At 49.6% G+C, this 25,159-nt stretch overlaps 1 protein-coding gene across 2 annotated transcripts in view; it reads right to left on the bottom strand.

Moving 5' to 3' along the window:
- NAP1L4 (nucleosome assembly protein 1 like 4) overlaps positions 1-14,181 on the bottom strand; it is a 93,929-nt gene extending 79,748 nt beyond the window's left edge. Inside the window, exon 1 of one of the 2 annotated variants that reach the window (XM_028479628.2) lies at positions 14,083-14,181. The gene's annotated coding sequence lies outside the window, so the exon portion shown is untranslated. The other variant, XM_028479629.2, reaches the window with a different exon arrangement.
- Between the last annotated feature and the right edge of the window lie 10,978 nt (positions 14,182-25,159).

Genomic DNA, 25,159 nt, shown 5'->3' with positions numbered 1-25,159 from the left:
AGCCTCATGGAAACCGTCCAGTAAAGTAGGTCCCCTGGAGTTCCAGGGGCGGGAGAGGTCCTCAAGTGGGAATGATCTTTTCTACAAGGACTTTAGCTATGGAAGAGGGAGTCACCACTACACGGAAACGCTTGAGTCCGACATGAAAACCGTTACTAGAGCATATTTATACCCATGAGTGGGGGCAACTGTATGAAATCCACTTGCCAGAGCATTAGCAGTCTGGTGAATTAAAATGTCCTGAGGTGGGACAAACAGGCTTCCTTGGGATCAATTTATGACAGGTAGAACAGGCAAGGCAAGAGCTTTTTGTGGTCTTGCTGATGTCTCTCTATCAACATTGATTTATAAAGGTTACCATTTTCTCAGTGGACCAATGGTTTAATTCATGTTCACTGGTCAATAAGGGAAGTTTTAGATTTTCTGGCAGAACCAGCTTATTACTGGGTTCAAACCAGAGCCCCTTTTCTTCATGGGTCCAACAGCCAGGCTTTCAGATTTCCAGTTGTGCTCTTCTCTTTCAGAGGCCAGCTGTTATCCTCCCCTGGCTAGTTCTCTTAGGTCTTTGCAGGGGGAAGAGCCTTTTGGACCATGACAGAGGTTTGGTCTATGGGTATCACAAAGGAAGTGTTTTTGCAGAGGTATCAGGGAGGTGGTTTCCTTTGGCTTCCAGTGAATCAGACTTGCAATGCCCAGGCCCTTTAATGATAGCTAGAGCTGCCGGCAGCAGCATGGTGTCCAACAGACTTTGGGCATAAGGGCCATTATTAATTTTATCTCCACTGGGAGTGAGGAAACCCTGTTGTTTCCATAACATTCCAAAGTACTGCACCACTCTACAAAGGCATACTATCAGTAAAGAGGTGTGCTGTCTTGCCTTTGACTAAAATGCATGTTTCAATGAGGGTATACAAGCAGACCTCCAAGGTACTACAGGTTTGGTTCCAGACTACTGCAGTAAAGCGAGTATCGCAGTAAAGCAAGTCACATGAACTTTCTGGCTTCCCAGTGCATATAAATGTTTACATTATATGGTAGTTTGTTGAGTGTGCGATAGCATTATATCTTAAAATACAATGTACATACCTTAATTTAAAAATACTTTATTGCTAAAAAATGCTAACCATCATCAGAGCCTTCAGCAAGTGGTGGCAGTAACATCAAAGATTACTGATCACAGACCACCATAACAAATGTAACAAAAATTTGAAATACTGTGAGAATTACCAAAATGTGACAGACACACAAAGTGAGCAAATGCTATTGAAAAAAAGGTGCCGATACATACCTTAATTTAAAAATACTTTATTGCTAAAAAATGGTAACCATCATCTGAGTCTTCAGCAAGTTGTAGTAACATCAAAGATCACTGATCACAGATCACTATAACAAATACAATAATACTGTGAGAATTACCAAAATGTCAGGCACATGAAGTGAGCAAATGCTGTTGGAAAAATGGCGCTGACCGATGCTGACATAGGGTTGTCACAAACCTTCAATTTACAAAAAAACACAATATCTGCGAAGCACAACAAAATAAGGTGCGCCTGTATAATTCAGCTTGTTGAGCTGAAGCAGCCAAAGTTAGGGCTGCAGCCTCAATAATCTCACATACCCAGCACAAAATTTACCATTTTCATTTTTCAGGTAAGAGCCATTAGTAAACCACATAAGATCAGGATTCATCAAGGAGGTTTCTTGTAAGTAGTCATGAGGTGTCATCTTGACACCATCGAGGTCAGAGTCATGGGGAATTTTATCAGTGGAGGAGGGAAGATAGGTTGCAGGGTTGAGACTGTTACACTGAATGGGAGTGATGCGGGCGCAGCGAGTAAGAAGATTTCAAAGGGGGTAAAATGGCTTGCTGAAAGGTGTTGAGTGTGGTGTGAACTCAAGAGAGCCTCAACGGTGTGAGGTGCAAAGATGGTAGCCTTTACTAAGATAAGAGGGCAGCAGCAGGCATAGCTCTAAGCCATGCCATATGCTCAGGCCAGGGATCTAACTGTTGGCTGTAGTAACCCAGGGGTCAGTGACAGCCCCATATTTTGGGGTAAATATCCCGAGGGCATTCCCTTCCTTCTCATATACAATAAGGAAAAGGGTAGCTGATAATCCGGGTATTCAAGGGTCGGTCGATTTATTAAACTTTCCTTCAAAGGCTAAATGATCTTGGTCATTCCAAACAATGAGGGCAGGTTTGCTGTTCTTTAGAAAGGCACATAGGGCGACTTCTCCGGTGGTCCAGTGGTTAAGACTCCAGGCTCCCACTGGAGCGGGCCCGGGTTCAATCCCTGGTCGGAGAACTAAAATCCCACGTGCCGTGTGGCACAGCCAACAACAAAAGGGGGCATATGGGGGCCAGAATCATTAAAGAGAAGTTTGGAATCCAGTTGCAACAATAACCATCTAGCCCAAGAAAACCCCGTAACTGACATTTGGTTTGGGGGTTTGGAGAGTTTAAAATGCCTTGAAGCCTATCGGGATCTAGGTGTAGTCTCTGTTCTGAGATTAAATGTCCTAAGATATCAAACATGAATTTGGACAAATTGCAGTCTTTCCTTCAAGACCTTATATCCCTTAATGGCTAAGATTTTTAACAGGTGAACAGTGTCTTTGTGGAAATTTTGGGAGGGCGAGCAAAGAAGCAAATCATCTACTTATTAGAGTAAGGTGGTGCCTCCAGAGAATTCTATGTCATTTAAGCCAGCCTTTAAAATCTGTCAGAAGAGGAACCTCAGTAAAGCCCTGACGCATGACTGTCCAGGTATATTGTTGTCCTTCCCAGGTAAAGGCAAAAAGATATTGTCTATTTATCAACAGGAATACTAAAAAAACATACTGCCTAAGTCGACCACAGTGAAAAAGCTGCTTCCAGTAGAGATGAACACCGACAGCACGTGGGGATTACAGGTGACAGGGTGGCAAAGAACTACAATGCTGTTTATTGCCAAAGGTCCTGCACAAATCTCCCTCCTTGGCTGTTGGGTTTTTTACAGGTAAGACAGGGCTATTACAAGGACTAGTGCAAGGGACAAAGAGTCCTTGGGCCTTACAGTCTTCTACGATAGAACTTATGTCCTGGAAGACGTCTTTATTTATAGGGTATTGTACGTCTTAATAGGAGAGGCACTATGAATTCTGCCTATGTCTGTTGAGGATTCTGCCCAAAGAGTGTGGGGGAGAGGTACCTGGTTAATAGTGGGGTAAGTCCAAAGCTTGGTCTTCTTAGCTTTGCAATGTAATTGAGGCAAAAAGGGGTTTAATCTTCCTAAGTGTTGACTTGAACTGAAGGAATACTTCTCCCTTTTGAGGGAAAAAGGCCCCAGACAAAGAGGTATGGGCTGGGAAACAGGGACACGTTGCAGTGTGAGGTGCCCACTATTGGAACATACGTAATACTGTGAGTAAGGAACTGTTTTGCTGTAGTTAGGCTGGGCGCTGACAGAGCAGACGCTGTGCCAATTAATACTATAAGGAACTTGTCTCTGATCTAGAGAAGAGTCTTCCCCAAGCTATTTAATGGACGGACAGGGAACAGTCCCTGTGTGTCCTCTGAGTCACATCCTTGGGGTGGGTTTGGCTGTTGGTTCTTGGAGGGTTGCAAGTGTTTGGATTTCAATTTATAGCAATCCTTTCTCCAACAGCCAGATCTGCTTTGAGTCTGGATTTCAATTTATAGCAATCCTTTTTCCAACGGCCAGATTTGCTTTGAGTCTCCATCTGCGGGAATTGTCTTTCTTTTGGTGTCATCTTCTGGGGTACGAGCCAATTGAGTGGCCAAAGTGACAAGATCAGGGTAGACACTGTCTCCCATTCTATACAGGTTCTTCTGACTAACGGGGTAAGTCCTTGGTTAGATCATTTACAAACGTGGAATTAAAAGCCACCTGGGTGGATTCAGCATCTGTGGGAAGCCTGAAATTTTCCTTGAAAACAATCTGGAGCCTGCTCTAACAGTTATGGACAGATAAGCAGGCTTTTGGGTGCATGCCTGAATCTTATTCCAGCCCATGGACTTGGGGAAGGCTCTAGGGATGGCTTCATGCAGGCTTTTGGCTGTACTGCCAGCCTGATCACATAAAAGGGCTGGGGTTGGTTTCGTTTAAGCCTAAGAGATTGGACTTCCCCGGTGGCGCAGTGGTTGGGAATCTGCCTGCCAATGCAGGGGACACAGGTTCGAGCCCTGGTCCGGGAATATCCCACATGCCGTGGAGCAACTAAGCCCGTGGACCACAACTACTGAGCCTGTGCTCCAGAGCCCGCGAGCCACGACTACTGAAGCCCGCATGCCACAGCTACTGAAGGCCGTGTGCCTAGAGGCGTGCTCTGCAACAAGAGAAGCCACCGCAACAAGAAGCCCACGCACCTCAAGGAAGACCCAACACAGCCAAAAATAAATTAAAAAAAAAAAAAAGAATCCGCCTGCCAATGCAGGGGACTCGGGTTCAATCCCTGGTCTGGGAAGATCCCACATGCCACAGAGCAACTAAGCCCATGCGCCACAACTAATGAGCCTGCATGCTGCAACTACTGAAGCCTGCGCTCTGTAACAAGAGAAGCCACCGCAATGAAAAGCCCGCACACCGCAACGAAGAGCAGCCCCCGCTCAGAGCAACGAAGACCCAACACAGCCAAAACTTAATTAATTAATTAAAAATAAATAAATCAATCAAAATTTAAATTGGGGGGTGGGGGGGAAGCCTAACAGATGGTTCGGGGTTTTCTCAACTGGCTGTTTTAGTCCAGTGCTGGGCTTGACTTATTTTAGACAAGCATGTGGACTGTTTGATAGAGATTGGAGGGACCAAGCTGGTAAATCAGGGTCACGATACTGAATTCCTCACCAAATCTACGAGGATCCACGTTACCTTGGGAAAGTCCTTATAGCCCTAAGCCTTTTTTTTTTTTTCTTTTAAAGATATCCTTGATGTGGACCATTTTTAAAGTCTTTGCTGAATTTGCTACAATACTGCTCCTGTCTTATGCTTTTCAGTTTTTTGGCCACAAGGCATGTAGGATCTTAGCTCCCCGACCAGGGGTAGAACTCGTGCCCCCTCTGCATGAAGGTGAAGTCTTAACCACTGGACCACCAAGGAAGTCCCTAGCCCTAAGCTTGACCTTTGCCCATGGGGTACAGGAAGTTTGCTATGGTTTAGCAGGATCCTCAGAAGGTCTAATTTTGAAAGAGAAGTTTTAATGGGCTTGGCAGGTAAGGGTTCAGTGCCAGGAAAGAAAGGAAGTTCAGAGAGAGGGGAGGGATAAGGAGGCAGCAAAGAGAGAGATACAAAGGAGATGGAGCAATAAGGGTAGGAGGGACCTCAGCTCACATCAAGAAAGAGGCCAATGACATTTTAAAAATCCACCTTTAGCTGCTTATTTGCTTCAATTTGGAAACGGTATTTGGTAAGGAGGCAATTTTATAATCATGAACCCATTTAGAAGCCTCCAGATAACAATTAAAATAACTACCCGATGTGGATGGTTTAATCTGGTAACCATGGTCTTCTAACTTGGTTCGGAGAAAAACACGTTTGGGGACATAAAAGGTTCCTTGTAACGGCCACTGAAGTTCTAAGTTATCCTTAGTAAGACTGGTCCATTTAGTCAAAAATGTCTATGAGGAAAGATAATAATAAAACACATCAGATGGGACTTCCCTGGTGGCGCAGTGGTTAAGAGTCCACCTGCCAACACAGGGGACACGGGTTCGATCCCTGGTCCAGGAAGATCCCACATGCCGTGGAGCAACTAAGCCCGTGTGCCACAACTACTGAGCCTGCACTCTAGAGCCCGCAAACCCCAACTACTGAGCCCACGTGCCACAACTACTGAAGCCCGCGCGCCCTAGAGCCTGTGCTCTGCAACAAGAGAAGCCACCACATTGCAGTGAAGAGTAGCCCCCGCTCACCGCAACTAGAGAAAGCCCACGCGCAGCAACGAAGACCCAGTGCAGCCCAAAATTAATTAATTAATTAAATAAAAAACACCTCAGAGGGACTCCCCTGGTGGCGCAGTGTTTAAAGCTCCGCGCTCCCAATGCAGGGGGCCCAGGTTCGATCCCTGGTCCGGGAACTAGATCCCACATGCATGCCACAACCAAGGAGCCTGCCTGCTGCAACCAAGACCCAGTGCAACCAAGTAAATAAATAAATATTTAAAAGAGACAAACAAACAAACAAAAACACATCAGAGTTCCCGAAGGGAGCTACCTTTAAAACATTTAGATGACTGGTATCCCATTGTTGGATTCAGAACAAAAGAGTACTCGCCAGAAGGACAATCTGTCCCTATCCAGATCCCAAATAAAGCTGGAGAGCTCAACCAAAATGAGGGAGCTTGAGATCCAAGAGGAGACTTGCCTAACCAAGTTACGGCAACTTGCGAAAGCGAAGAGCACAAAGGGCTCAAGTGTGGGTACCTTGCTCAACTCTGGGGGTTGCCGCTCCTTGGTGGGTATCTCCTTTGGATCCCACTTCTGACACCACGTAATGGCAACCTAAAAGAAAGGAGGTAAACTGAGGCAAGCTCAAGTTACCAGAAATCGAGTTGATGTGGGAACAGCAGAAGAACGGCAATCTGGGACACGTTGAACCGCAGTGAGCGACAGCTGAGCCTGAAGGGTTACGGCAGGTTTGCTTTTACAGGCAAAGAGTGCAAAAGGGGGAAAACCCAGTTAGGAGCCACGCAGCAAGTTCAATGACTTGAAGATGGAGAGAGACTCTTGGCAGACACTCACCGGTTCGAGGGTAAGTCTCAATCTTCTGTAAAGCAGGCAATTTTGGGCAATCAGTCTCACAGTCTTCAACTTTCATTTCCCTAAGGGTGCATATGCATGAGAGCTACCCGTTCATCTCCTTTGGTTCCATTTTAGATTAAAATCCGCTCACGTTCAGATCCAGACCCTCCTGACCTTTCCCTACCACCACCAACCACCTCACTTCCTGCTGCCACTTCCACCTGCTCGACTCAAGATTACTGTTGCTGTTGTTGGGATAGATGACGGTCAACAGCTCAGTCAGGGTCGGGGTCCTGCGGTTCAGCAGCATTCCCAAGAAACCCACTGTCTAGAAGTAGAGTGTGAAGCACTCCTTCTATCCTGTTCTCTACGTAGTAGTCTCAGGGGCCGAAACAGCGTCTGACACAATAAATACCTGGTGAACGAATAAACACTCTATTGCAGAATAGAGGCCAAAGAGGTTCACTTTCCCACAGAATGACACCACTCCAATTTAAAAGATCCCACGGATACCGTGATCCTATTTTCGGTGACATGATGACAAAGCAATTAAGTTAAACCCAACAAAACATTCTCCCTGCCCCCAAAAGGAGCTAAATCAAGGAAAGAAAAACAAAGAAAATAATGAGTTTAAACAATAGAAAAGAAAATACTTTGAGGTCAAAACAACACCACAAACCCAGAACTCAATGTTTAAAGCAAAGCACACACACTATAAACAATATGGTTCTGATCTGGGTTTGAATCCCATCTCCATCACTTCCTAGCTGTGTAACCTCGGTTTCAACATCCATAAACTAGAAAGGACCTACCTGAGAGGCTGCTGTGAAGCTGGAATTAAACACAGGAAGTGCCCAGTACACGATCTACTCCAGGTCTCTCTCCACTTTTATAACCGCAATATGCTTACAAATCATCCTATCTATTGCTTGATACGAAACCAACAAATCGAGTTAGTTTAAACATTGCTACCCTTATCTAAGAAAAAATAATGTAGAGTGGTGACATATCACAAACAAGCTGGAGTTCAGTGACTCAAGTTTCACACAATTATTTGCTTTTGTTTAGCAATCACTATGAAACAAAACTTTCTTAAAATAGAAAATTATAAGGAATTACCAAATTTGCAGGTTTGAGAAATATAACCATCCATTTGTTTTAAATGTTGGCATACTGAGTTTAATATTAATTTTATGAAACCACAGTCCCAAGCCTCATCAAAAGGGTCTCTTACTTCTAAAAGGCAATCAAGTTGAAATATGAAAGGAATACCAGGCAAAAGAACATTCTAAAATTTCAAAAGAATACAGCTGTTCAGTTTCCCCTCCAGGGTCAAAAACTTTGAGCCTATAATTCTAAACCTGGATTGACATGCAAATTTCCATGATTACACAAATGAATGTTTTGCTTTTATTTATATAAGCTACCTCACAATCCGATTTATGGATTATTTTTACCCCAAACAAAAAAATTTTCCTAGGGGAAAAAAAATTTATTTTTATAGCAAGTTATCCAATATAACTTTAAATTCTTAAATTTTTTTTTTTTTTGCGGCACGTGGGCCTCTCACTATTGTGGCCTCTCCCGTTGCAGAGCACAGGCTCCGGACGCGCGGCCATGGCTCACGGGCCCAGCCGCCCTGCGGCATGTGGGATCTTCCCAGACCGGGGCACGAACCCGCGCCCCCTGCATCGACAGGCGGACTCTCAACCACTGCGCCACCAGGGAAGCCCTAAATTCTTAATTTTTAACTGAAAACATTTAGCCTACAGTTAGAGAGTAATCCTATAATTTCAAATGGGGCCACTCTCAAGAGACAAAGAAGGTGTAAATTGGGGAACATGGTCGCCCTTCACATAACTAAAACTTTTAATACATTTATTAGCTGTCTTAAGTCAGAGGTCCTCCACATCTTCCCATGAGATAAATGATTAAAATTAACTCAAATGTAATCAACATGTTTCTGTTAAGACTTCAGAATTTCAATATAGTCTCTAATTCTTATTAAATTAGGGTGGCAGTTAAATGAACCCCACAGCATAATCACTTGGTTCACATAAAAGTCTGAGGGCTGGCGATCCCATCGTGGAGTCTGATCAGTCCCAGGGTACAGGTCCAAATCCTCCAGGAGTACCAGACCATACTTTGGCTCAGGACACATCAGAAGGGACAAAGAAGCCATTCATCTGCTCTAAGAAGGAATCAGGATATCCCCACAGGACATCCCAATGTCTCTACCCACAAAACCTGGCCACTATACAAAGCCCTAATCAGGAGATTCTTTATCCAGTCTCTGTCACCGCATTCCTTAGTATTGGGAGTTAATTGCGTTGGATTCAATATGCCAGCAGGTAAGTGAAAACATATTTAAAATAAACAACCAGATAACTTATGTAAATAGATGAAATAATGGAAAACGTCCTTGTAAAATCAACAAACCTTTCAATATACTTGTAATCTCTCAGCAGTTAAAAAAAAAAAAGCGTCCAGATTCTAAACTCAAACCAGTGGTCTTAGAATTATGTTCTAACTGATTTCAATCATATGTAATGATTGATAATCTAATATATATGCACGTTTTCTTTTGCCATGATCGAAAAATCTATTTTAAAAATCACATATATTACATGTTTACAGATGAACTAAGATTGGCAAATAGTTAATTACTGCTGCTAAATGTTAGGTACATATTGGGGAATCACTACTTCTACATATGTTTGAAACTTTTTATTGTCGTGTTTTTGAAAAAAGAATGGATGAATGATCCATCTCTGGCCTCCCACTGAAGAGTAAGTTCCATGAAGGCAGAGATCTATCTACTTGCTCAACGCAGCAGTCCCTGGGCCCAGCACAGGACTAGGCAGGAGACAGTGGCCAAGCAATCTGCTTCACCCATTTGCTCACTGCTGCTGAGTGATGATCTGCTCGTGTGTCACCTGTATACAGCATGGTGGTGTCAGGGACCCTACGCACACCTTAGCTGCTGCTAAGCAGGTTCTGAAGACACACAGGAAATCACATCTGCTTAGAAGATCTAATGGACATGAGACAACGGTGGACTGTTTTTTCAGAAGCTTGCTAGAGACCGAGCCCTCAGTTTTCAGGAAGAAAGTAAAAAAAAGTTTTCCTTCTTTAACCAAAACAGTCTATTTTTACTCAAGGCACACTGGTTCTTCATCTTTATAGCTCCAATTTCCTCCTCCACTCTCTTGTCCGCAATTCGTTAGTATATGACTGAATGAGTCAAATATTTGAAGGTTTTTCTTAATCCAAGGTCTTGTCACCTTGTCAGTAAGGCTTTACCGTCTCCACCCTATTTAAAACCCAAATCCCTATTCCTTCTCTCTACTCTTGTTTTCAAAAGCACCTACCACTGTCTAACTTGTTTGTCTGTCTCCCACTGTGGAAATACTTGAGGGCAAGGTCTTTTGTCTGTTTCGTTCAGTGCAATAAAATACCCCAGTACCTAGAACTGTGCCTAGCAGAGAGAAGGCATTCGTGGATGAACAGATGCCAAGCACTGAAAGCTACTTTGGATAACTGGGTAAACAAGTAACGTTTTAAATTACAATACTTAACACCCTTTGCACGTATTTAAATTGTATAGTCGATCTTTCTACCACACCACACAACTATTACACAGAAATCATCTTATCTTGTTTTTGAACAGGCTTTTTGGGATAATAATAAAATGCACAGTACATACACTAAAAAAAAAAAAAGTCCCACAGACCCAGAATGGAAGCACCTTTAAAAACAGCTGACAGTATACTTTTAAGAGGAAATTTAAGCTACACAGTGAGCGGCAAAGATGAAAAGGCAAAGACGTAAAGTTCATTAAGTGATCTTTTGTAGTTTTCTTACTACAGAAATACACTGCCTCTCCTGTTACTAAATACTCATGAAATGTAAAATTCAATGTCAAACAGTGTAAAGCAGCCCTGCTTTCTCTGATGGAAATAAACCTAAGTCGTCTGTTTTGAAAATTCCCTAACAGTCAAACACAAAATTCTTCACTACCCATTAATAAGGGTTGTGTTCAAGGAAAAATCTCACAATTGCAGTTTAGGAAGGCACGTGTTCACTGAACTAGGAGAAATTGTGCAAATTAAGCTAAGGTTGGAGGAGAGCAATTTCCTGCAATAATTCCGCACCAGCTACTTTCTACTTCTGAAATCATCCCAGTGGTAGAATAGTCAAACTAAGTAATATGAGCCTTTTACTTTGGATGCCTAAACACCTTTACCTCTGAAAAACAAAAAAGCACTCCTTAGACAGCAGTCCCAGACCAATCTCAACAAGCTCCTCAATGCTGCCTTGATTATTCAAAATGCCATCACTGGGAGCACTGGTTCTGAGCAGTAATGGTTCTTCCCTGTTTCATACTGGTTGATGGCCCTTAGGGCTTTGGGAATTTAAACCACCCTCGGCCCACAGATACTATTTATCAAAAACAAAACAAAATAAAAACACAAAAAACAAGCCAACCCCCCCCTCCCCCCCGGGTTCTCCAGTAAAACTTTTGGAAGTACAACATGAGCTTATCAGAACAGTTTTAAAGCCCTTTAAAACTGTGGATAATGAACAAAAAAAGAAAAGCAACTCTGAAAATAAGTAATTCGGAACTCTTATTATCCCAGGTACGCATTTACATTTGAGGTCACCTTCTCCTGATGCTAGAAGACTATCAACTGCTCAAAGAAAAAAGGAAAAGATTTCACTCTGAACCCTAGCTGGTCAGAAAACTGCAGATACAGGGAATTCATATGCTCTCAATATCAAGAGGCTGGTAAAAATCCTGACAGGTTAACGGAAATATTTTAACTAAAGATTCAACTATGAGTTCAGACTGTCATGTACTGATGAACACATCCCAACTCTAAGCACTCAATTTCTAAAAAATTATGAACTATCTCATACAGATTAAAATCTCTCAACTCAGAATATCACAGAAGGATCTGATAATCTAAATGGTCAATTCACAAAACTACAATGTCTGTACACTTTTAGAGGACAACAACCCTTAAACATATGTATCCTTTCCAGAATTCAGTTTACTGAGATTATCAAACCAAGTGATAAAATCAGCTATTGCAAAGAATTCAATCAATTTCTCCACTCTCTATTCTATATAGTATTTTCAAAAATAATGCAAAAGTCACAAAAGCATTTAGATGTTATTTTATAATACAGAGGCACAAATAATCGCAGACATTCTGAATTAGTAACACGGGTCAACCAGGAAAAAAAAAAAAGACTGTAAATGTAGTTGTAATAACAGGTATTTAAGACAGCACTACAGTGTTGAAATTATTTATATAATTATAATTATTTTGAGAATAATTACTCTCATCATACCACGAGAAGAGGCCTCACACTTCTAGTGAAAGTGTTCCTAAGTAAACTTGAAAAGGTCACAATTCCTATACCTATTTTATATATAAAACGAATCCCCTTTGTCACTATAATTCTATAAGAAATTAAGTTTTGTAATGGTATTTTTATGGACCAAAAGTCTTATCTTCAGTCCTTCCAAATCTCAGAATAGAACACTTTACCTTCAAAAGATGAAAGAAAAAATTTCCTTGTCGCAAAACAAAAAAAAAAGCAGCTAATAAATTGAGAAAATTCATTTTCTGGGGTTTCTTTTTCCTGTCAACTCTTACCTTAACAAGTTAACCACTAATAGATAACGCTAATTTTTAAGCCATCACCCTCTACTTTAATCACTCATTTAACCTTTTAAATATATCCCTACTCTATCACCACCTTTCTTTCTCGGAAGGTCATTTTACATCTGCATATCATTTATCCCTCTAGCTATTGTTAAGCACAGTCTAAAATCATTTCCAGATTCTACTATGGGAAGCATTTAGCATTCTGTGAAATCACAGAATTCTGAGCTGGAAATGATCAACCAGCATCAATGATGCTCAAAAACTAGACTTCAGTGAGGCTCAGTGCAATAATAAAAACAATTTCTTATTAAAACTTTTCATCTCTTCTACAGAAACAGTAAAGCTGGGCAAAATTAAAACTGCCTGCATTTTAATCCAAGTTATGTCACCTTGCACACACCACTTTACTTAAACCCTCCAGGGCCTCAAGTTTCCTGAGTGGTTAAACGGGAAAACAACAGTGTTTATCGCATAAGTTATTAGACTATTATAAAATGAGTCAACGCAGGCAAAGATTATCGGAGTCCCTGGTGTGCGGGACAGCTATTAACCACCTAGAGATACAGTTACTTCTACAGGAAGGCAGTAACTTTTAAAAAGACAACTTTTAAGTTCAACAACTCACTCTGAGAATTTTCACAAGCCTATTTTTATACTTTACAGCGACATGCAAGTAAAACAGAGGGGTCATGTGAACCAAAGCCCTGCTGGCAGGTGAGTGCAGGAGCATCCCCGCCAGGAACCCGACACAGCCTTCTTCGGCGCCCAAAGGCTTCTTGCAGACTCGGCTTAGATAGACCCGGGGTAACTGCGGACGGTGGGAAGTCTGATCACTAACAGAAAGCATTCGGAAAACACAGGATCAGGGGGCGGGCGGTGGGGGGGGGGGAGTGGCCCAGCAGTGAGGTACAAACACACCGATGTGACTGCTATCACCACCTCCGGACTAAGACGCGCAGGGCAACGTCCCATCCGTGACGCTCACGGACTTCTCGGACGGCCCCACTTCCCCGTCCGCAGAATGACGTTAAGCAGTAAAGTAGCGCAGACTCGGCGGCCACCCTGCCGGGAACGCCGGGCCCGTCCGGCTCCCGGCGCACGTCGCCGCCCGTCCCCGACAACACCCAGGACCGCGCAAGGTCCTGGTGTCACCCCGGCACACGCGGCAGCCTCACCCACCCGCCGGACGCGGGACCGGAGCCCGCTGCAGCCGCGGCTAACGGTCACTCAGCCCTGGGAAGCCTCCAGTTCCGAAAACAAAAGGCCCCATGGCGGCTCCGCGTTCTCCCAGGTCCTCGCGGCCCGACCCGTAGCCTTAACCTTCCCGGGGACGCCGCGAGGCCGGCGGGCGGGAGCCGCGCGGGAACAAAGCTCTCCTGACCTTCAGGCCGCCGCGGGAGGAGCGGAGCGCGACACCTGCCGCCGCCGCCCGGCCCCGCCCGGCTCCCCGCGGGCCCCGGTCGCACCCGCGTCGCCCTCTCCCGCCCGCCCGCTCCCCGCCGCCGCTCCGGGCGCTCCGGGCCCGACCCCGCCCCTGCCGCCGCGGCCTCCCGAGATGGCGGCCCCGGGCCTCCTCCGCGGCTCCCCCCGCCCCGGCCCCAGCCCCGGCCCCCGCCCCGCCGGCCGCCACTACCGCCGTTACCCAGCCAAGCCTCGCGTCCGCACCTCACGCCTCCTGCGGCAGTGGCGGCGGCCGTCTGGGTTTCGCTCGCTCCGGGACTGCGCCGCCGTGGCTGCCAACAACGCCGCCTCCCATTGGCTGAGTCTCCTGGCCCCGCCCTCCTCGAGCAAAGCGGGCTACGATTGGGAGGGCGCGGCGCAAGTCAACTACGCTTCGGCGCCGCCGGTGACGGCCAATCGGAGGCCGCCCAGGAGGCGCCGCGCTGAGCGGGGCTGAGACCCGCGGGCCGGATGCAAATAGGGATGTGTGACGTTAGCGTGGCGCGCGCCCGCGTTCCTTCCGCCCCTTTAAGGGACGGGGGCGCGCGGAGGTCACGTGGCGGGGCGTCTGTTGCAGCCTATTCCTGTGTTCTCTTCGGGCGCACCGCTTTTCCGGCCCCACACTCATCCCAGTCTGCGCAGCCCATTCCCCATCCCAACCACCCACCCCGACCGCTCACCCCCGCTCGGGCGCAGTCCACCCCCCCGGCCTGTGCAGCCCCCCTTCCCCAGCTTCCCGTGGGACTGGGCGCTGTCTCGGGACCCACCCACCTCCCGCGACCCCTGCCTCCCTCCCCCACCCCAGTTGAGTTCCAGCCCCAGGGACGCGCGTGCTGACCCCGCCGACGTCCGCGACCCCATGGCCCGGGCTTCCCCCCTCAAATCCCCGAGCTCGTGCTGCCTGCTGGGCTTGGCGCGTGGGGTCCTCTCTTCCTCCCCCACCCCATCCCGCGCACTCACGGGCTCTCTCGGGGCAGCGCCCAGGCCCGCGTCCCCAGCGTCTCAGCCCGGCTCGGGCCTAACAGACCCACCGGCCAGAAGGAAGGGCCGGGCCGCTGGGACCGGGGTACGGACCCCGGCTTCCCCACGTTACAGTTCCTGGAAAAGCGTTAATCTGAAAACCGCTCGAGTAAGACGACAGTTCGGTGGAAACCCACATCCTCCAGGCCCGGGCTTCTGAGAGTCTGTGTTTCTGGGCGCTATCTTCCGTTGAGGGGTCTTTGATTATTTTTGCCTGTTTCTTCAGAAACTTTCCTTTCTTTGAGCCGGGTCGCTTCTGAAACCCGTTCTAACTTTCAGCAAGTTTGAAGGGGGCGGGGGGGAGGAGTTTGAAAGCATCCAGAGGCTCCTGTTGGAGGGGCTGTTAAGGACGTAACGTCAGTTTAACCAGCCGCAGGGCGGCCAGCAGGTGTCCCGGTGTGACCCACACGGCGGGGACCGGCCTCTGCCCCGCATCTGTACTGAGAGGGCGTGTGTGGCATCCCTGCTTGCCTTACTTGGATTTTCTGACTTTTCTGTAGTGACCTTGTTTTGCTTTTGCTGAGGATGGGGCGGAGCTGGGGGAGGAGGCATAAACTACGAAAGAAAAGAGCGCCAGCATTTTCAAGTTTGGAGGTCTGTTCTCCTGTTTCCTAAAGGCTCATATCCACGAGGCCCCTGTATCTGGCCCTGCCCATCTGTTCGGCGTTGGAGCAGGTGGTGCAGCACACCGGCGCCATTTGGGGGAGCAGCCTGTGACCTGGCCACTGGGCCTGGCCCTGGTGGAACGGCTGTAGTGGAGTGGCCTCTCCCCGGGTCACTTCAGTGAGTTGGTGGGAAGGTGGGCGACATTGTCCACAGCCTTTCTGTCTGCAACAGGACTGAGAATGCTGTTTTAATTTCCTGTGGCTGCCACAACAAAGGGACACGAGCCGTGGGGCTTAGAAAGTACAACAGCATTGTGTATTCTCACCGTTCTAGAGGCTGGAAGGCATAAATCAAGGCGTTACAGGGCTGGGCTCCCTTCAGAGTCTCTAGGGGAGGGTCCTTCCTGCCTCTTCCAGCTTCTGGGAGCTCTGGGCCGTCTTGGGCTTGTGGCTGCATCACATGGCCTTCTTCTCTGTGTCTCCGTGGGTCCTTCCCCGCCCCCCACGCCGGTCAAGCCACAGCAGGAGTTTAATTGCTAAAGGATTGATGAAGTGACATTTTCCAATAAAGGGAGACAAAGATCATTTTATATATATCTTTAAAGTTGTTGGCTGCGTTGGGTCTTCATTGCTGCGCGCGGGCTTTCTCTAGTTTCAGCGAGCGGGGGGCTACTCTTCGTTGCGGTGCGTGGGCTTCTCATTGCGGTGGCTTCTCTTGTTGCGGACCACGGGCTCTAGAGCGCAGCCTCAGCAGTTGTGGCTCACGGGCTTAGTTGCTCCGCGACGTGTGGGATCTTCCCGGCCCAGAGATCGAACCCGTGTCCCCTGCATTGTCAGGCAGATTCTCAACCACTGCAGCACCAGGGAAGTCCCCGTAGATCATTTTGAAAAATATTATAAAATCAGAATTACATTCAGGGCTCATGGGAAGGAATCGAGAAGTATTATCAGGAATCTTTTAAAAAGCTCAAAATATTTAACATGTGACCAAGCAGCTCAAAATATCCCTACTCAAGTTCAGAAATACAATTATGTATTAGGAAAACATTACTCTCATTTTAGCCTGTTATAACAGGGTTACTTGTTAATTAGTTCTGTGCTCCAAAAATGAATATCTGAAACACTGTCTAATTACTGTGCTCACAAGCTAAGTGAAGGAGTTTGTTTTGACATATGAAATCAAAACATGGAAAGAATTACAAAGGAGGCAACTTACTAGTTACTGACACACTTTACTGCATTTGTGTCTAAAGATTCAAATATTACTTCTGCATTAGGGTCCCTGGGTACCTTTTCATTGACTTTTGAGACCCTGGGTAATTTTACATGAAACTTTTTTTTTTAAACGACTGTTTTTATTTAGGACTTTTTAGTCCAAAGAGTTTTAGGTGCTAAGATGTAAACCTAAATTGCCACTGTCACCACTGAAATAATGAAGGGAAGATGAGATGTATGAATATGGCATAGAGTCTATAGGAGGTAACAGATGAATCCATAGAAGCAGGTGAAGTGGCTTTCTCAAGGCCACATTACTCTAGAAGCAAAACTGCCACGAGCTGAGTCTATTCCATTTGAAAAGTAAGTCATGACTCTGAATCTAAAGGATTCCCTGTGCTGACTTTTCTTGCCGCTATTCTAATAATTACCTTGCAAATATTTTCTGTATGCATAGACTTTAATTTTAAACTACATGAGGGACTTCCCTGGCAGTCCATTGGTTAAGACTCTGCACTTCCTCTGCAGGGGACACAGGTTCGATCCCTGGTTGGGGAACTAAGATCCCACATGCCTCACAGCAGGGCCAAAAAAATTAAATAAATATAAACTACATGAGGCTAGGACCATAACAATTTTCCAGATCGCTTATTTTCCTATTTCACATCTGTATGCATTCTTGTTCAAATGGGATTACTTGTTTTCCCCACTTCCTATAGGGCACTTTCAAAGAGCTTTGAGCTCCCTTGGAACAAATACAATACTCTTGGTATACAGTTAAGTGTAAATGATTATCCAAATTTTAGGTTTGATGAATAGCTCCTTCTTTGTGATTACTCTTGCAGAAGTCCCAAGACATAGAGCCTAGGCTGTGGCGCTTATGTTGATACTGGTTTTGCTGGCGGCTGCTTCTTATGGTTAAGGTTAAGACTTAACTGATGGCGCTTCCCTGGTGGCGCAGTGGTTGAGAGTCCGCCTGCCGATGCAGGGGACGCGGGTTCGTGCCCCAGTCCGGGAGGATCCCACACGCCGCGGAGCGGCTGGGCCCGTGAGCCGTGGCTGCTGAGCCTGCGCGTCCGGAGCCTGCGCTCCGCAACGGGAGAGGCCACAGCGGTGAGAGCCCGCGTACCGCAAAAACAAAACAAAACAAAACAAAAAAAGACTTAACTGATAACATGATCAGCAGAATAAACTATAGCAGGGACGATAACAAAAATCACCAAGCAGAACAAGGCCCATGCAACCCGTATGTGATATTAATACATTAAAGTGGAAATCGCAGCCATCTGAAACCCAAACATTTAAACCTTCTAAGTCACTTATTCAGTAAGGTTTCATTCTTTAAAAATGTAGCATATAAATTCCTCTCCATACACTCAGGAAAGCATATTTAAAAAAAAAAAAAGCACACAATTAGGGACAAGTAGAAGTATAAAAGAAAGATGGGCTAGTCAAGGCACTTTTTCACCCAAAGAACATAACAGGGCGAATTCCTAAGTTGATCTTACTCCCCAGGTATTTCTTATAATATCTTTCTTTTTTTTTCCCCCCATGCAACTTGGCCCCTTAAAACCAAGCCAACTGCTTCATCTGGGATTCAATGGGAAAAAAAGCGATGTGTTTCCTTATTAGAGGATAACGTTCTGGTGGAAATGTTCTGGTGGACTCACTTGCGAATGCTTTGTGGCTACATTGTATGTTAGGAGTGATTTAAAGTCTTACCAAGGGTAACTTTCACCCCCCCTGCTGACATTGGGACCACTGTCCCTCGTAAATCATTAACCATCTACAGAGTCATCCTGTCCTGGATTTATGATCTTGAGAAAGACATTTACCTTCTTGGACATTAATTTACTCATCTGCTAAAGGAGATAAGTGATCTTTTGGGTACCTTTTAGTGCTAACATTCTGTGATGCTAGGGAATACAGTTCAATGCAGGGAATGTATATAAAAACATTTTGCTCAATGAAAAATTACATAGTTGCATATTCTTATTCTCAGAGCCACTGCCACCTCTTCTTACCTCATTCCCCAACCAGAGGTCGAACCCCCCATGCCCCCTGCAGTGGAAGCATGTAGTCTAAACCACTGGACAGCCAGGGAAGCCCTCCTGTGTCCTCTTCTTAAAAGGACACCCCAGTCACTGTCCTAGGGCCCACCCTAATGGCCTCATCTTAACTTGATTACATTTGCAAAACCCCGATATCTGAATGTCACATGCCCAGGTTCTGGGAATTGGAGTTGAACCTGTAATTTGGAGGCTGCCATTCAGTCCACAGCACACTAAGGCGGTGCCCTGGCAGTGGTCCTGGCCAGTAGGCCGTGCAGCAGAGAGCAGGGGGAGAGGGGCAGGTGTTCCTGGGTCCAACCCCCCGGGGCCAAATCCTTGCTTTACATGATTCCAGCCGGCAGGCCTGGCTGAGAGCCTGTGCCTCAGTTCCCCCATCTGTATAATGGGGACACTTAACAGCACCTGCTTCATGGGGCTGGGGGAGACTGCTGGTGAGCAGTCGCCTTGGTGCAGGTGTCTCTTCTGATGACCCCAGCCGCCTGGCACGGGCAGGGGACTCAGCACCTGAGGACACAGGGGCGGGGCGGGCAGTGGGTAATCTGCCCTTCAGTTCCCATTCCCCAAGGCTCACCTCTCCTCCAAGGGCTCAGCCTGCAACCTGCCCCAGGTGATATCTGGTCCCTGGTGCTCAGGGTGCAGCCACCATGGGCCGCCGCTGCCAGCCCCCTGCTTATTACCATCAGGGCACCGCTGCCAGCTTTCTTGACCACGGGCACTGGACGGGGAGCATGTTGGTCCCCACCCCCTGCCCCGTCCCCACCACTAGAAGGAGTGTATCAGGGAGGCTTCCGGGAGGAAGTGGTGCCCCGGCTGACACCTGAGAACCAGCTGGAGAGGCCAGGAGGGGAGCATAGTGCATTCCAGGACCTGCAAATAGCACAGGGTGGCTCATGGCCCTAATGATAGCACCTGGGAGCCCCATCAGGAGGTGAGCCCGGGCAGGTGCCCCCAAGGCGATGCCTGGGCCAGGCTGCACGCCACGTCTTCATCTGCCCGTGGGCATGATGGGCGGGTGCCAGGCTCAGAGTGACGCCAGCATTGCCATCGCAAGCGCCCTCCCTGGGTCTGCCGTCTTCTCCGTTCTCAGGCCCTGAGTCCCGGATTCCCCAACAGAAACGGTCGGGGAACTAAGATCCCGCGTGCTATGGGCCAAAGAAGAAAAAAGAAAGAAAAAGAAAAAAAACCACTCTCAGCACGTGGGGCCTCGTGTCTTTTTTTTTTTTTTTTGGCTGCTGATCCCTGACCAGGGGTTGAACCCGCGCCCCCCTGCATTGGAAGGGCAGAGTCTTAACCAGTGGGCCGCCAGGGAAGTCCCTCAAGACACTTTCATTCTGACAAACACCCAAACTTTGCTGACACCGGAGCCTTGTGCTGGCGTCTCTTATTCTGTGGACACGATCCTTTCTGACTACCCACTGATAGCAGAAGCACCAGCAAACGGATCTCCACTGGGCTGGTTCCTCCTTAGCCAGGAGGGTCCCTGCTCTTCACGGGCTGAGGCCACCCTCGTGCCCTTGGCTGGAGGTCACAGCCCGTCCTCCTGCCACCCGATCCTCCACGCTGCCCACCAGCACACGGGTGAGCGCGGCCCACGGCATCCTGCTGTTCAGCATCCTCCTGGGGTCCCTGCTGCCCCCAGTGAACTCAGAACGGGGCAGGCACAGCGGGCGTCGGTTTGTTTAAAAGTCCCCAGATGATGCTAAGTAAATAAAGACCAGGGCTGAGAGGTACTGGGATGAGAACCCCAAGGCCCCTGGCCACCTCGTGGCTCTCGTTTCCCCACCAGCGTAACTTTGACACCACTGGGCTCTGAGCTCGTGTACACCTGTTAACGGCCCCTCTACGCAGGTCCCCAGCCTGGCTCGCCGTCCGGCCATGGGGAGCTCAGGGGGTGACCCCCCCAGGCGTGGCCCTGCCCTTGGTTTCCGCTCCTTGTTCGGCCTGAGCTCCCCCCAGACTGAGATCAGGAGGATGGGCGCCCTTGTCTTCCTTCCCACCCAGAGACTCTGCGCCTCATCTCGGGGCCACTGAATGATGGCGAGGCCTTGGCTGAGCAATGTCCCAGGTGGACGCTGTCGCCCCCACCTCCAGAGGAGGAAATAGAGACGGGCTGGATGACTTCCTCAGCCCCCCAGCTCAAAAACGGCTGGACCACAACCCACCTGGCCCTGGGGGGGCCCTGCCCCTCGCCTCCCGTGGGCACTGCTCAGTGAGTAACCCCTGGGGCTGGCAGAAGAGAGGGAGCACGGGGCCCCAGAAGCACCCGACATCCCTCCCCAGGGCGGTGGCCCCCAGGTCATGATGCTCTAATGACAAGGACACATGGAGACAGGAGGAAGAAGCAGGTGACAACAGAAAATAGCCACCGTCTATTCCGTGCAGAGAGGGCTGCTATCTGTAAACTCAGAAGGAAGGTGTCGGGAGCCTGTCCCCAAACTGTTACAGGCTCGCTCTAGGTGGCCTTAAGGGGACACTCCGTCGCTACTTTAGTCTGGTAATTTTCTGCATGGTTCGATTTTTAAATAGTGAATCTGTGATTTTTTTTTTAATAATGAAAACACGAAAGATTTCTCTTTGGGGAGAAGCGCGAAGACAGTTCTGGCTCTTAACGCTGGAGAGAGGTTTCACGCACACACACAAAAGAAACACTTTTTTACAGGTGAACTGATATTTTACAAGTTAAAAAAGTTTTCCACCCCATCTTGTTCCAGAAGGTTCTGCTGCAGCTTGGAAGGGTGCAAAGGCCAAAGGCAAAGGGGACAGTGAGGATGTTCCTGACCAGGAGCCCCCAGTCCATCCCCTGCAGGTGTCGCGACCCGCCCCGGTCGTCCAATAAAGACGAGAGGGTTTCCCGGCGGCACGTTTTAAACAACATGTGATCACGAAGAGTCTGGAACACAGGAAGGTGGAGAGGATGACCCGGGGCACAGATAGACGCCGGTCACTTAGGTGTGACCAGAAGCATCTGTATAATTTGCTTCATCAGTTTTCTTTGTTGAAGACTCAATCACCACGCCACGTCGTCCCAAACTAAGGACACGTGTGGACACAGCTGGTATGATCGCACGAACAAAATTTACCAAGATTCCTTAGCGTCACACCGTGCCCACGCGCACATGTCCCCAAATGTGTCTGTGGCCGGTCCGTTCAAAGCTATCAAGGTTCATACACGGGAGGTGGTGGTTTTGTTTCTCCAATCTCTCCCGCGTCCCGAGGAGGGCCCCGCCTTCTGGATGAGTCTGGCTGCCTCTCTGTGGCACCTCCTGCCTGTGTCTCGGTCCCCAGTGCTGCCGGTGAGCAGGAAGTGAACCGGACAGCCTCCTCCTCCAGGTGGGGCCCCCGACCAGAGGCAGGGGCGCCACCCCGGGGCCTGGGGGAAAACGCAGACTCTCCAGCCCCACCCAGATCCGAGTCAGGGTCTGTGATTTAACAAAGGTCCCGGGCAGCACGGGTCTAAAAGCTTTGTTCAGTACCTACTCCGTGTTTTTAGTGGAAAGACTTCTCTGTGCAGGTGAGGCCGGGCTCCCCCCTGCAGGGCACCCCTCAGGCCCACATGTCCCTCTCGGGGGATGCTGAGACTGAGTGCTGGGGGGAGGGGGTGATGGGCAGAGCTCCGATTTGTAAGGTGACAGGCGCACCTTTCCCTGTCCCCTGTGACCGACAAGCCACCTGCGAGGGGACGCTTTGGCGTCGTGAAAACAGTCAGATCCCAACTTTCAGCAGGGGTCTCGGCGTCCACTGACAGCCCTGGCTGGAGTCGGGGCTGCACTCGGGGCCCCAGAACGGAGGCGTTCTAACTATCCTGTTTTGTCCTCTTCTACTCGCTGGCACTGCTGCCCCTGTCAGTGGGGCCATTGGTGGCTCTGAAATAGTTTCCATGGAGGGTGGGAGATGTTTAATCCTGCCACCTTTTTTTCTGGCCACACCACACAGCTTGCGGGATCTTAATTCCCCGACCAGGGATCGAACCCAGGGCCGTGGCAGTGACAGCACGGAGTCCTAACCACTGGGCCGCCAGGGGAGTCCCAATCCTGCCACTTGTAAATGACTAAGTCTGTGGATCAGGTGTCACCTCCAGTGGGGACAAGTTATTATGTCTTGGTCTTCTTCGCTTTTGAGAATGAGTGTGGATGCCTGGATTTCAATGACCCCTTCTCTTCAGGGCTCCAGTTTCCCCGGACTCAGCCGGGGGAAGCTCCTGAGGCTTTTTACTCTGAAATCATGAGAGGTTCCCAGGAAGCTGTGGCAGAGGGGCCCCTGTGCCCTTCACATGGTTTCCTGACAGCTACATCTTGCCTAAGATGAACCCTGGGACACCAGCCCTGGTGTCACGTGGCCACGGGCGTAGATTCCTCAGCCACCACTGCGGTCGAAGGGTGAAGGGTCCAGACTGTCCCTAGTCAGCCCCCCACCCAGCCCCCGGCACCGCTACGCCGCTCTCTAGTTCTGTCCTCTCGAGTCATCTCACTGGAATCTCACTGCGCGTGACCCGATGCCCCGATGCCCCGGAGACTCTCCTGGCTGCTGTGTGTGTTCCTGGTCTGTCCCGTGTCCTTCTGACACGACCCCTCCGTCTGGGACGCTTCCCCTCAGGGTGCCGGGATGCCCTGGGCCTCCACGTGCGCTCGCCCTCGGCCTGGAATTGGCCGCTTCTCCCAGGAGAGGGGATGGCACTCAGAGCCTGGAAGCTGGCCCTGGGGGTGCTTGTGGCCACCGGGGTGGTCCCCTCTCAGCCTGCACGGCCGGGAAACACCTACTGTTTACAAGTCAAGCGTCAGTTCCTCCGCCGTCTCCTCCGTTCGTGTTTAACAGCACGTGGTTCTCCGGTGCTTTTCCTCACGATGAACTAGGGGCTGCTGATGTCGAGGCACGTGTCCGCGGCCCGCGCAGCGCGGAGGGTGACGACCAGCCGGCACCACGCCCAGCGACACAACAGCGGAGCCAGGTTTGACTTCTCTGCACGGCTGTGGCCTCAGGGCGCCCCCCCCCCGCCCCCCCCACCCCCCCACAACGATGTGCAGCGAAGCGGCAGGTTCTCAAATCAACCAAAGGGGCCCTTTTCTCACTGGTGTGTTTGCGGTTTTGTGCCAGGTGGCGCTTTCCTAAACAGCTGCCACCCTTTCCAGCCCCCTGCCACTGCCGTCACAGGGAGGGGTCTGCAGGTGGGCCCTGGGGTGGCCGCCCCTCAGGGAGGATGGCGGGGGTCCGCGTGACCTCTGAGATTAGATCCCAAAGGGCATGTGGTGCCCAACTCCCCTGGGACCCGCAGAGGCCGCCGACCTGGGGGCCACACCCCAGCATCCCCCGCCTAGGACCCAGGCGTGAGCACGCAGACCCCCCCGCCCTCTGGCCGCACCCGGTGGGGGGCCCTGACTCAGACCCGCCCAGAGGAGCCGGTCAACCTGGAACCCCCGGGGTCAATAATAAGGTCATTGTCACTTCAGGCGCTAAATGCTGGGGTGACTTGTTAGGTAGATAACTGCCCTGGGTTTGTTCCACTTCGTTTTGGGGCCTTTTTTTCTTACTGGCTTATTTTTTTTTAATGTAAAACATTTACAAGGTTCACAAGTCGAACATATGCAGGGCCTGTCCTCGTGGGGTCACAGCCGTCGTGCTCCACGTGTGGCTGGGTGGGTGGGAGCCCCCCAGAGCCCCCGGCGCTGGCCAGCAGGCTGCTCCCCACCTGCTCTGGGGGTGATGCTCCTACGGGCGGGCCGCGGGGGTGAAGGGTGGGCGCGGCCACCACTGGACAGTGCCAACCCCGACCCCAGCCCCCTGCCCCGCCATCGCCGCGAGCGAGGCCCGGATGGCGTCTCCCAGCCCGTCGGCCCGGCCCCGAGGGCTCCATCGCGGGTTCTCTCGGATCTGACCTGGCCCCGCGCTTCTGCAGGTGGAGCCGGTCCCGGCTCGCTGCCGCCCTGCTCCATCCAGGCCTGGAGCTCAGGTGGGGATTCTCAGCCCCGGAAGTGAGGACACGGTCTCCTGGCTGGGACCTGGGGACATCTCTGCCCTGCGCTGCTGAGATGCCCCCTCCGCCCATCTCATCGCCAGCCGTGCTGAGCCGGCCCGCCCGCCCGCGGAATCGCTGCAGAGACAGGGCGCCGAGCTGACCCAGCAGGACCCGGGCGCCCGGCCGAGCAGCCTTTGTGTGCGGCGCCAGCGGGCTCTGCCAGTTTGAGCCTGTCTTTTTCCCACTCAAATGCCTCCGAATGCGCCTACACACCAGAGATTAGCCGACAGCCATCTGCACGGGGGCAGGGTTGGGGGGGGCAGTCCTCGCTGAAGCCGCTCGGTGGCCTGAACTCCCGTGTCGTGACCTGCTGACCAAGCAGCCCAGCCGGGCCGCCGCGAGCGCTGACCGTGCAGGGTGACGGCAGACAGAGCCCGGCC

The sequence above is a fragment of the Physeter macrocephalus genome, chromosome 18, assembly GCF_002837175.3.
Source record: "Physeter macrocephalus isolate SW-GA chromosome 18, ASM283717v5, whole genome shotgun sequence".
Lineage (NCBI taxonomy): Eukaryota > Metazoa > Chordata > Mammalia > Artiodactyla > Physeteridae > Physeter > Physeter macrocephalus.
This window is presented reverse-complemented; position numbering and strand designations above follow the sequence as displayed.